The sequence below is a fragment of the Leuresthes tenuis genome, unplaced genomic scaffold, assembly GCF_036924035.1.
Source record: "Leuresthes tenuis unplaced genomic scaffold, fLeuTen1.0.hap1 SCAF_4, whole genome shotgun sequence".
Lineage (NCBI taxonomy): Eukaryota > Metazoa > Chordata > Actinopteri > Atheriniformes > Atherinopsidae > Leuresthes > Leuresthes tenuis.
The window spans coordinates 13,556,943-13,567,971 of record NW_027325358.1 but is presented as its reverse complement, the minus strand read 5'-3'; positions in this window follow the sequence as shown (position 1 = coordinate 13,567,971).

The window sequence follows — 11,029 nt, the reverse complement described above, 5'->3', positions numbered from 1 at the left end:
TAATAAAGAAGAGAGTCATTGTAGTCCTCATTGGGTAACTGTGTGGCTGTCTCTCTGAAGTCAGACCCCCTTTATGGAGACTTAAATAAAGCACATTTACTTTCTTTGGCAATGCAAAGGGTAATTTAATTCACTTAAGTTGGTTGCGTCTTCCAGATTAAACAAAAGCACAAGTGGCTCTAGCATCAGGACATGGTGTCTGCTCTTTTGTACTTCATAGGGTTGAAATACTTATAAATGATGTCTTTCTTGATCAAAGTAGAGCTCACTGAAACTTAACAGAGCTAAGTTTAATCTTGCACAAAAAACGTCAACTTGGTGTCAGTTTTGCAGAATAGCTTTAATCACATGATAGGGAAAAATCTGCTGCTAATTCACTGAAGCATCTGTTCTCTCAATGGTAGTTGAATAATAAAAAGCAGATTTATTACCAGCCCAATGGCCCACTCTGCCCCTGTCTCTACATCCATCTATAAGACATTTCTTTTCCTCTTTCAAACTATTGAAGTCTTTCTTTCTTTTCTCACCACTGACAGGAGTTTTAGTGTCTACATAGAGAACTCCATAATTCAAGGGAGTTCTCAATTCAGAGGAGAAAAAGGGAAGACTTAGATGATGGCTTTACAATAAGAATGCCTCAGCACAGGATTTAGAGCACTTTGAAAACTCCAGATGTGGTGGTGTTTCGATATATTTTGAAACTTGTCACACCTCCGTGTTTGTGCCCTTTCTGTGTGGTGTGGTATTGTTGCAAACACCACCTTTAAGGGATTCAGGAAATGTCAGGCCAAAACTATGTAAACAAGAGTCATTTAGAAAATAGACTTTCGATTGCAATTTTTTGCCTTTGAATTCGACAGATAAAAATCCATGTGCTTTTGTGGATTTTCTCTGACCTCCTCCCTCTGTTCAAAAACGTGCACGTTAGATTGAATGTTAATTCTGAATTGACCGTAGGAGTGAATGTGAGCAGGCATGTTGTTTTTCTCATTTGTCTCTGTGTTGGACAAAAATGGATAGATGGATGATCACAAAAGACACACAGGGTGGTACTGTAGTTACATAAAACAGAGGATGAGACAATAGAGCAACAACTTGGGAAACAAAAAAAGAAGAAGAAAAAAATTAACCAAAACAAAATTTCAAATAAACACGAGGTCTTGCACAGCTTTTCGAAGAAGACAGAACAATAATGACTCCTGACCTAACCCTGTGTTTGTCTTAGGCTGGAGAATGTTTTGTTGTGATGGAGGAATGTATGTTAGCATAATTACGTCAGAATGCTCCAGACTGCCCCCTAAAGATTGGACTGGCTGCCAGAACAACAGCAAGGCAAACACTCAGTCCTATGTCTAAAACATTGTATGCACTGGAGAACCTGGGGTGGTGAGGGGTAAACATGTACAAAACACTGACTGTATTTAAAAGATGGACCTATCCCCTTTGCTTCAGATGCAATTAAACAAGGCACCACTGGCGGTCACAAGTTGCCCGGCTCTGAAACATATCTGGCTCCAGTGGACTCGAAAAGGCGTCAACTTCTCTCGTCAAATACCAAGTCAATAATTTCTTCCAACAAATGATTGTGGCCTCATCAGCTAGGATTTCTTCCTCGGACCAGTGTGCTGGTGGTCCCTCTGAAAATATATACACAATTTTCATTTTGTCCAAACTGGGTTTCAAGTATCACACTCTTATCCAAATACGGTCACTTCTGGCTCCAAAAAGACACAGATGGCGACGGCCAAATGCCAAAGTTCACAAACTCATGGGTGACGACACAGTCAAATGCATCTCAAACTTGTTCATAATGACAGTGTTAAAGTCCAAGCAAAGCAGATATAAATCTGCAATTTGAGTTTGTCACATTACAGAAAAATGTGTTATTCTTCACTCAGCAAAACATCAAGTAAATAAAATCAAGCCTCAGAATTACAGGAAAATGAGCAGTGCTCTGCGTCTGCACAGCACCTTGACTGACAGATCTCAGATCGGCTCAAATTAAACAAACCAACGGGTCAAGCAGCTCAATATAACCACAGCAAGCTGCTTAGATGTGAAATCACAAACGCACACCACGGATATGAAACATTTTGGTCACCTTCCAGCTTTTAAAGAAGTGTCCAATATTGTTAAATTGAGCAGCTTACTTTCTCAAACCTGTAAAATCCAGCCGAGGTTTCAGCCAAGATGTACATGTACACCAGCAAGGGGGGCAAGAGACTCAGTCCAGCATTTACAGTGATGTTATCAGTTAATCCCCACTTCCTCTGCTACAAGTTTAGAAAACTACCAGGTGAAAACTGAGCTAGATGTTCATAGTGATTCTCAACCACAGCTCTGCACAAAGTCTTGAAAAAAGCCTTTCCGCTGAGCACAGATTTGCTACTCTGAGATGGTTTGTTGACATATCTGTATTGGTACTCTTCATAAAATTTATTTTGGCATTTTTGTTCTCATTATTGCTCTACAGTTTAAATGATTTAAATGGACAGATCCCAATTCTGCTATTTCTAGCACACAGGGAAAATTTACTTTGTGATGGCAGAACAGTTAGCTAGCAAGCTAAATTCAGAGATTTGTTTCCATGCAAATCTCTGAATTCACTTTTTTCAGACTTTAACATGCTCACAATGAACAAGTAAAGCAAATAATTTTCACCCTCTTGGTGCACTGTGTTATTTTGCCAACACTGAATGATGGCAGAGAAGGACTGAGAAAAAAGTGAAAACAAAGTTGTCATATATTGGTCTTAAACACAATAATTTAAACTGAATTAGATCATTGGATGAAGATAGGCTATTCACCGCCCCTCTGCACTTGAGAGTTATGTATGCTCCGATGTGGAACACTCATATGAAGCGTGTTTCATTCCTATATGGTCTGTACTTTAAAGAACGCTGATATGAGTTGGATTTAAGATTATGAAAGGATATCTATTTGATCATTTTGGTTGGAACACGTGTTGGTTTCCTAACTCTAACCAAGTTGGGATGCCTAAACCTAATCAAACAGCGAATGAAACAGCAGAACCGAAGGAAAAGAGTAAATTAATAAAAAAAATTAAAAGAAATGTAAAAACAAAGTTAGCAATGTGGTCTTAAACTTGAGTTTCAATTTCTTTCTTGTTTTTTTTTCGGTATGATGCTCCATTAATGAGAATAATATGGATGACACAAAATGCATGCAGATATGAATCTGAAGATGGTGTAAAGTATGAAATTAAGGGATTATCAGACAGATACCGTCCAAGTAAACCTCCTAAACTATGATGAAAGTCAGTCCGGAAAAATAACAAAAGTGACTGAAATTCCTCCAACAGTCATTTAAATATTTCAGTTTAGACTAAAGAGTTGATCAGTAAGTATTGCCATCCAACACCACACATACCACTGGCATCACTCATAGTAACAGAAAACGCTTAAGCAGTGGCAGTGCATCAAAGAAATGCCATTAAAAGTCGTTTTCCTCAAGAAACCATAATTAATATTTCTTGAGAGCAGCATGGGTAAACTACTACCATTTTGGACATTTTTTTAATCAACTGCCAACTCTGTGTCTCCAACTCCCTATAATTTTCAAGATTATCATCTTCTGAGGCTCAGTGACTTCATTCCTGCATTAAAACTCCAGCTAATCCTCTTGTTACAGCAGCAAACGGGTTTTCAAAGTCTCTCTATTTGTTGCATGTAAGAGAATCTACTTTAAATTCAATCAATCAAGAGTAGATGGCACTTTTTTTTTTTTGTATGATGTGCCACCTTTATGGCATAACCTAATTGTTAAAATTAGGGGGTTTGTGTTGTACTCTCAAATTAGAATAGTAGAAAATGTTGCATTCTCAAAGAATCTTTATTCATTTTGTAATTTGTGTGTAAGAGTGAGTGTTTTGGAAGTGCTTCTCGTTTCTGTGTTATGCAGAAGTACAAAAATATTTAATGGGAGTATTCACTGAACAACAAAACAGCAAAACATGCAAAATATATGCATAAATCTACAATATTCCACATGAGCGGGGGTAGAGAATAAAGGGGTCATGCATTTACAGGATTTTTCATCAACAAAATACAAATACTGCAAAGGATCTAAATATTATCTTTCATCCTGAAGCCCTTGCTGGCCTCTCATATCAGAATGGCTCTTAATGGCTTTGTGGTAAATGAGAGCACAATCACAGAGGGATTAAAGAGAGAGAACATACTAGACATAAAAATAACTACAACAGACCGACTTTGATTACAGGCTTGACATCAGGCTTAATCTCCATTCAACCGCACTCCTGCAAAATAGGTTAGAGCAGAGTCCGAGCTCTGGAAGACTTGTTGGGACAGTGGAAGCGGAGATATTTAATGCTGTGAGAGTCAGTGTTGTGTAACAGTACTGGCTTACATGAAATCAGCTGCATTTGACATATGGGTAATGATCATGCACACATCAACACCCTCATAACTTAACAGATCAACTCGTTTTTTTCCAGTAAATCCATCAAGAAACACGTAACCTCTCCCATACTCACTCCCCCTCTCAGTTCTTATTTCCCTGTTCAACCGCATGGCAGTTTTCCTCTTTGTGTCACTCAGTGGCAGCAGCAAGCCTTTTGCTCGGCCTGACCAAAGACAATGCCAGAGCTGCAGGGGATGGAGACGACGATGAGGGGAGACGAGAGGGGGGGTATTTTGCCGAGTGATTTGGAGTGGTTGGCAGCAGGACAGCTTTTTTGTAGTGTTTGTATGTGTGTGAAAGAGGCTTATGTCTTTAAAAAGCTGCACTGAAGTCAAACTGTGAGCTGCAGAAAAAGCTGCGTGTGGTTAAGAGGTGAATCGGGTGAATTTCTTGATAGTGATCAGGCAGCTGTTTTCCTGGAGGCTTCAGCGTAACAAAGACCTGCAGCCGCCAGTGCTTGCTTCATAAGTCATGTGGGGACAAACCCAAGGTCAAAATAGTTTAATTTCTAAAGCATTGGCAAATGTTTGTTTTAGCTCTGATGTGGGTTATTTTGATTACACAGTAGAGCCACAGTTTAGATGGTTATTAATAAGTCTGTGTGGAGTTTTTTTTTTTTTTTACCTAGATAGAAAAGTTCTTAAAACAAAACAAACAACAACAAAAAAAACAACTTGCAATAAAACATTTTAAACTTACAATGACAAGCCTGTCAAAGATGGTTTAAGTACTGAGAATACATGGGATAAGAAGCCAGAGCTGATGATTGGTCCTCTGTAAGCATTAGCCATAGAGCAACTTATTCTTCGTATCAGTAAATATTACCATATTACATTACATTAAATACTGCAAAATATGAATCGTACACAAATACAGATTAAGATTATTTACAGTGTTTAAGTGGCACACACATTGTGGAATAATACCAGAAGGTTCAATTAATAGTATGTGGCCAATCAATTTACTTCACTCCATCTTTGTCATCTTTGTTTTGTTGTCTCTTCATACATATAGACTGGCTGCATTCGTAAAATTGAATCACTGCAGGTGTTTGCTTAAGGTAAGGCTAATTATTCAGGAATGTACAAGCAGTTTGCAGAAAAAGTAACAACATTGTACTGCTTCAATAAGATTAGGAGAATAAATAGCAGCCAAGTGCTGTTGATCAAATGTAGTTAATCAATTGATCATCTGCAAATGTGAGCACCTGTATGAAAGCAAAGGTGATGTGAATTTGATATATTTGGTACCTTCAGGTATGTTAACAAAGTGCCAAGGAGTAAAGACATTGTAGAGAAGCAGTAGTTGTTGCCCAGCAGTCTGGGAGGGTTATAAGACCATTTGCAAATCATTTGAAGGGCATCATTTGACAGTAAGAATATTTTTTTACTAGTGAAAAAACATTCAAGACACTTGACAATTTTTACAGGAGTGGATATTCTATGAAGTTCATCAAAAGGTCAGACCGTGCGATTGATTAAAAAAATAACCCATAGCTACATCCCAGGCTCCACAGACCTTAGATATCACGTTAGATGTTAAAGTTAATGATAGTACATTTAGAAAAAAGACTGAACAACAATGGCTTGGTTGGAAGAGCCTCTTCTCTCTGAAAAGAACACAGCAGCACAGCTTAAGTTTGCAAAACAGCATCTGAACAAACCACAAGACTTCTGGAACAGTGTCCTTTGGGCAGACAAGACCAAAGTGGAGATGTTTGGTCATAATGCACAACAGCATATTTGATGACGAACACAGCATGTCAGCACAAACACCTCATACCAGCTGTCAGCACTGTGGTGGAGGGTTGATGGTTTGGGCTCATTTTCGCAGTCACAGAAGGACCTGAACAACGTTTGGTCAACCATGAACTCCTCTGTATACCACAGTGGCTTTGTGTCACATGTGAGGCCATCTGTCTGACAGCCAAAACTTGGCTGAATTTGGGTCATTCAGCAGAACAATAGTCCCAAGCACCTCGAGCATATATAAAACAGAATGTCTGAAAAAGTAAAGAATCAACGTGCTGCAGTGAAACAGTGAAAGTCCAGACTTCAAACTGGTTGAAAATCTGCAGCATCTTAAGAAGGCTATGCATGCACAAACATCCTCATAACTTCAATTACCAAAGCAATGTTGCAGAGAAGAGTGTGTCAAAATTCCTCCACATAAATGTAAGAGACCGTTAACATTATATATAAAACTATTTCTTCATGTTATTGCTGCTAAAGGTGGTTTTGGAAGCAAATGAATCGTGGCTCGTACTTATTTTTTCACACACTGCTTCTGCATTTTGACTCTGTGTTTGTTAAATTAATTTTGACATAGGTTTAATATGTGTTTTTTTTTTATCTGAGATGAAATTGACCTAATGTGAAGACCTAGTGAGGACCAGTGAATTGTTGGTGCACCCTGATTCATTAAAACCTTAAAACAGAAAGAGGGTGTACTTTCTTGTTCCCATGACTGTATCCCTGGACAGTTACTTTGTGCTGGGCAGTGTCCAAGTGAAATGACAAGAATTGTGATCTATGAAATGTTAAAAGTGTAAAGCTCTAAACTCTTTTGTCATCTCACCATTTGTAAAATCTGAAAGTAACCATGTATTTTATTTCTTATCTTAACTGTGAATGTTTAACATCTAATGATTAGCATTCGCAAGTCAGACCAAAATAAAAAGTGAAAGGACTGTATGAAAGACTGTGTAGAATGCGTTTTAACGCACGGTGTCATGCAAGGAAGGAGACATAAGCTTCATTACTGTAACTGAGGGAACAAAATGTAATCGTTGTAAAATTTCTGAGCTTTTATTGTGAAACTGCAACATTTTGCACTGTGGAACAATGTAGCTTTTACTCATTCAATCTTGTTAGGTTGTTCAATGTGAGGCTGTGAATCTGTATCCGTTATGGCTTCTTTTTAACATGAAGGCCTTTGAGGAGGAAAACTGAAAAAAAATATGATACATACAGAAGGGAAATGGGTTTAACCGACATGTGGAACTGGATTTGTTACACTGCGTTAAAACACGAGAAAGACAAACGAACTGTCAAACCCTGTTGCATACATCAGAAACAGAGTGCTTGAACTTGATAACAACGGTGACTGAGGTGACTATAAGCCTTCATTATAAACATGTGGAGGAAAGATGGATATTTGAAAATGTTGGTATATAATCGAGTAGCAGGTAAAAGCAAACAGTAATTCTAGAGCTATTTTTCCTGCCTACTCACATCACTGTTCATTGGAAATAAAACCTTCCCACAGGATCCAGCACTTAAAACATCAGTCTTGACCACACAGCAGTAAAACTTAATCCTACTGTATGATGCCAAACCTCAGCTTCAGTTCTCTAATTCTCCATCCCTGCAGTATCCAGTGGTGGGAACAAGTCTGATGCAGGGAGGTAGACCTGTTTATCTGGAAAAGCAGCTCTGTGTGACACATAGAAAGGAAAGCGGGAGATCAGAGATTTAAAAAAAAAAAGGTGATTATTCTTGGATTTAATTTGACTTCACTGGGACAGAAGGTGTACTATTGACTGACCAATGGCTATACTTTGACATTTTAACCAAAGCTTACTTTTATATGAGAAGATTGATATCACCCTAATATCAACATATTAAATATAAAGCAAGCAAAGAGATGGTTAACTTAGCTCAACATAAAGACTGGAAAGAATTTGAAAAAAAAAATTATGCTGGGATTCCAACATCATCTTCAACTTTAACTTTATTGATATAGCACCTTTTAAACACAAGTGTAACCCAAAGTGGTTTACAAGGTAAAAACAAAATCAAGACCAAACAGCCATGGTAAAAAGAAAATTTAAGAAAACTCAAGATCATTCATGACAGGAATTAAAATCACAATAAAAGCAAGAGGTAAAAAAGATATATGGAAAAAATAAATGAGTGAATAAGTGAATAAACAGTGTAAGTGTATAAAGAAAAACACAAAGGTATATGAAAACAAATAGATCACAGGCACATTAAAACATTTTTTCAAAGAGATAAGTTCAACCAGTACCAGTTCCAGTACCTCTTAAACTCACTCACAGCACGGATCACACCAGACATACACCGGGTCTCATAGAAAAGGCTGTTTCACAAACCAGAGGACTCTGAACATGACATCTGCAGTACTGTCTTGCCACCCAGCAGAGTTATGTATTTTAGTCAGATGTCTTGCTCATGTGTTCAACACCTTTTATGGGACTGACAAGCCAAAAATTCAGGAAAAGAGTATTTTCATGCGAAACAGTATACAAATCAGGTTGAAAACAAGCCACGATGGTTTCTTGAGTAAAGTTATTTCAAAGCACCAGCTGCTGGGACGAGACTCAAACTTGCCTGTTTCTCTTGACAGTTGTGTGTGTTGCTCCGTCTTCCAGCCTCCAAATGCCGTCTTTCTGGCCTCTTAAATGTGATGTAACAGTTGTTTCATGACATGTGACGATTCTGTGCTTCACTATGTAGTAATCTTTGTGTCGGGTAGCACAAAGAAATACTACAAAAATAATTTCTATGGACGTGAATCAACGAATAGTTTTTATGACTGTTTCACATTATTCCATCCAAGTCCATTTAAAAAGATGAGATACATTCTTCAAAATGTCAGACTAGTTCTTCAGACTGATTAATGGAAGTCTATCTGCTGTGACCAGAGAACAGCAGCAACAAGACCTGGAGGTGTTTATCCAGAAAAACTTCCTGACCCTGAATCAGATATACTTTTACTTCCTAATGGCTGAGTGTAGAAATACGAGGGTTTAGTAATCTGATCTGAAATCTGTCTTCAAAGGGGCGAGTTGGACTTCCATCAGCTTATATCAGGTTGTACTTGAACTGCGGAGCGTTCAGCATTTTAGCTTGCCTGTTGTTAATCTGCTTAACTGAGCTTTAGAGAGATGGGGTTTCTCTCTCTGTTTCACACAACACACACACTCAAACCCGTTCTTTATCCTGTGTCACACACAAAGACACACTCATGTTTTCTACTCTCTCATATGCACACAAGCACACTCGTTGTATTCCATCCTGTCTGTTTTCATTTCCCCCCTCTCACCTTTCAGACCTTGTTACACAGTCTTATCCCCATCTGTCTCCTCTCTCCGTGTTCCCTCCCTCACAAACGACTGTATTTTAGTGCTTTATATGCACACGATACTGTCTGTTTTATGCATTTACTTGTTGGTTATTTGGCTGGATCCTGGAAACACAACAGATGAAAAGACAGAATGGAATCCAAAATCCAAAGCTTTTTTTCCCCTTTGAACACTAATCTCTTTGTGCAGCTTACATAGAGCCACTAAATTATGAAATTTATGTATTTATACCAGCTATCCACGCTGGCTACACTGTTGGCCAATGTCTACACATGGTTTACACCAGCTCTTCCAAGAGTAATATGCCAGCAAAGTAAGTTATGCCTCAAACTTGCATGAAGTCACTTGACTGTCTGCTTTTCTGCCACCGCAACCATCAAGCATTTGTTTTGTCCTGTGTTTAAAGTAGGTGTAGTCAGCCATTGAAGCATGTCATAACAACTGTTTAATGTCTGAAACATAAAGAGCTGTTTGAGGTTGCAGTACGCTGCGTGGAACCACAAATAATAGTCCAAACAGCATGTTTGCAGGATGCCAGCAGGGACTGGAACGACCTCACACTAGGTCCGACTCTGTGCCTCAGGTTTGGATGAAGGAAGCGAGATTTTCACAGCCTTCAGCACAAACTCTACAATCTTCTCTTTATTTTTGCCGTTAGGTGCTTTTCCAAAACCAGTTTAGTTGTGCCATAACACTTATGCAACTGCAGACTGACACAAAGCCTTTATGGTTCTGATGTTACCAAGCTTTCACCAAAGTTTAAGCTCGATCATTTTCTCGAATTCAAATTATGGGAATGCCTGTTTCATTTGCTTAATAAGGCCATAGGATAGGGTTGAATGAAAGAAAATAGCACATGAATAGTGAGTTGAGACTACCACAAAGTGGGCACGCACTAAATGTTACATATACTAAGGGTAGTCATGACTCATGGAGAGATGTTTGAGTGATAGATCCTCATTAAAACACATAAGCATAGTCTAATTGTGCTAATAATCCTTGCATAAAATACAGTAAGGCTGGTGGCTAATGAATCACAATTATGCAAATTCACAAGTGTAAATGATTAAGGGATGACTGAATATAATACATTTTGTAGCTGGCACTTATTCCACTGGAATTTCACCAATCTTAATACCACATTTGATTTAGAAAAATAAATGTATCAGTCAAACGAGCACAATGTTACATTCGAGTTTGGCATCTAAAGGAGCTTTAATGCCAAAAAAAGGAGTTTTCAAACTTGCTTGAACATGCTTTCATCTTAGTAAAAAAAGTCAGTGTAGCATCCCAAATCTATGAATGAAACACAATCAATCACATTTGGCCTTCATGGCTGAAGAGAAAAGCAAGCAGCAGCACAGATATGCGGGAAGGTCACTGAAACCTTATTTCACTGTCATCTTAGTCTTTGCAGGGGAAAAGTGCCAGTAAATTTTAAAATGATTGTTATTGATCCCTCAAATACAGACACATCTC